We start from the raw sequence: 2,500 nt of genomic DNA, 5'->3' as shown, positions 1-2,500 counted from the left end.
CAAAAGACTTCATTACCACAGATGTAAGGGCGACCGGTCTGTAATCATTTAGTCCTGTTGGCCTTAGCTTTTTGGGCACAGCGATGATGGTGGAGGACTTGAGACAGGCTGGTACATGGCATGTCTCCAGGGAGGTGTTAAAGATGTTGGTGAACACCGGAGACAGCTGGTCAGCGCAGTGCCTGAGGGTGGCTGGAGAGACAGAGTCCGGCCCGGCTGCTTTGCGTGGATTCTGCCTCTTGAAAAGCCCATTAACTTCTCCCTCCTGAAAGGAGAGAGTCGTTTCTGTAGTATGGGTGGGGGATGGGGCCTCTTGGGTGGGAAGGGGTGGTTCAGGACAGTCCAATTGTCTTTCAAATCTACGGTAGAACTCGTTCAGGTCGTTGGCTAGGCGGGAGTCGTTAGTGGTGTGGGGCGCTCTGGGTTTGTAGTTGGTGATGTGCCTGAGCCCTTTGGCAGACAGAAGCAGCGTCGTTAGTAGAGAACTGGTGTTTTAGTGTCTCTGAGTACAGTCGTTTAGCCTCTCTCACCGCTTTGCTAAACCTGTTCTTCGACTCCTTGAATCTGTCTCTATCCCCACTCCTAAACGCTTCCTCCTTCTCCAACCTCAACCTTTTGAGCTTTGCTGAGAACCAGGGCTTGTTGTTGTTAAAGTTCACCCTGGTACGTGTTGGGATACAGCAGTCCTCACAGAAGCTGATGTACACAGCCTCTGTGAGTTCATCCAGACTATTGGTAGCAGTCGTGAACATATCCCAGTCAGTACAGTCTAAGCACGCCCGCAAATCTTCCACAGCCTCACTGGTCCACTGTTTAGATGTCCTCACAGCAGGTTTACAGAGTTTTAGTTGCTGCCTGTATGCACGAATCAGGTGGACCAAGGGAGTTCTGTGCGAGCCGAACAGCCCCGTGACCCACAAGAGAAACATCCCCGCCAAATTCGAGCGTTTGACGGGGTCTATCCGTGAAAAAATATTCACGTTTTTGAGTGCACATGCATTTCTGCTGCAAATGCCTCTGGAAGTTTCATGCCGTTCGTATGCCAATTGTGGCAACACGAAAATGACCCGTTTTCCCATTCCGAGGGATTTCTGTGCGACCCTAACAGCCCCGTGAGCCACAAGAGACACATCCCCGCCAATTTCTAGCGTTTCACGGGGTCTATCCGTGAAAAATATAGACGTTTTTGAGTGCACATGCATTTCTGCTGCAGATGCCTCTGGAAGTTTCATGCCGTTCGTACGCAATGTGGCAACACGAAAATGACCCCTTTTCCCATTCCGAGGGATTTCTGTGCGACCCTAACTAACAGCGCCCGTGAGCCACAAGAGAGACATCCCCGCCAATTTATAGCGTTTCACGGGGTCTATCCGTGAAAAATATAGACGTTTTTGAGTGCACATGCATTCCTGCTGCAAATGCCTCTGGAAGTTTCATGCCGTTCCTATGCAATGTGGCCACACAAAAATGACCCGTTTTCCCATTCCGAGGCATTTCTGTGCGACCCTAACAGCCCCGTGAGCCACAAGAGAGACATCCCCGCCAACTTCTAGCGTTTGACGGGGTCTATGCGTGAAAAATATTAAAATTTTTGAGTGCACGTGCCTTTCTGCTGCAAATGCCTCTGGAAGTTTCATGGCGTTCCTATGCAATGTGGCAACACGAAAATGACCCCTTTTCCCATTCCGAGGGAGTTCTGTGCCACCCTAACAGCCCCGTGAGCCACAAGAGACACATCCCCGCCAATTTCTAGCGTTTCACGGGGTCTATCCGTGAAACATATAGAAGTTTTTGAGTGCACATGCATTCCTGCTGCAAATGCCTCTGGAAGTTTCATGCGGTTCGTACGCAATGTGGCAACACGAAAATGACCCGTTTTCCCATTCCCAGGGATTTCTGTGCGACCCGAACAGCCCCGTGAGCCACAAGAGACACATCCCCGCCAATTTCTAGCGTTTCACGGGGTCTATCCGTGAAAAATATCAATTTTTTTTTGACTGCACATGCATTTCTGCTGCAAATGCCTCTGGAAGTTGCATGCGGTTCGCATGCAATGTGGCGACACGAAAATGACCCGTTTTCCCATTCCGAGGGATTTCTGTGCCACCCTAACAGCCCCGTGAGCCACAAGAGAGACATCCCCGCCAATTTCTAGCGTATCACGGGGTCTATCCGTGAGAAATATTCACTTTTTTGAGTGCACATGCATTCCTGCTGCAAATGCCTCTGGAAGTTTCATGCGGTTCGTATGCAATGTGGCGACACGAAAATGACCCGTTTTCCCATTCCGAGGGATTTCTGTGCCACCCTAACAGCCCCGTGAGCCACAAGAGAGACATCCCCGCCCACTTCTAGCGTTTCACGGGGTCTCTCCGTGAAAAATATCACATTTTTTGAGTGCACATGCATTCCTGCTGCAAATGCCTCTGGAAGTTTCATGCGGTTCGCATGCAATGTGGCGACACGAAAATGACCCGTTTTTTCCCATTCCGAGGGATTT

This window comes from Petromyzon marinus, unplaced genomic scaffold (assembly GCF_048934315.1).
Source record: "Petromyzon marinus isolate PM22_M1 ecotype Great Lakes invasive population unplaced genomic scaffold, UKy_Petmar_22M1.pri1.0 PM_G_Scaffold_38, whole genome shotgun sequence".
Taxonomy (NCBI): domain Eukaryota; kingdom Metazoa; phylum Chordata; class Hyperoartia; order Petromyzontiformes; family Petromyzontidae; genus Petromyzon; species Petromyzon marinus.
The sequence above is the reverse complement of the archived record's forward strand: the minus strand, read 5'-3'. Positions refer to the sequence as shown.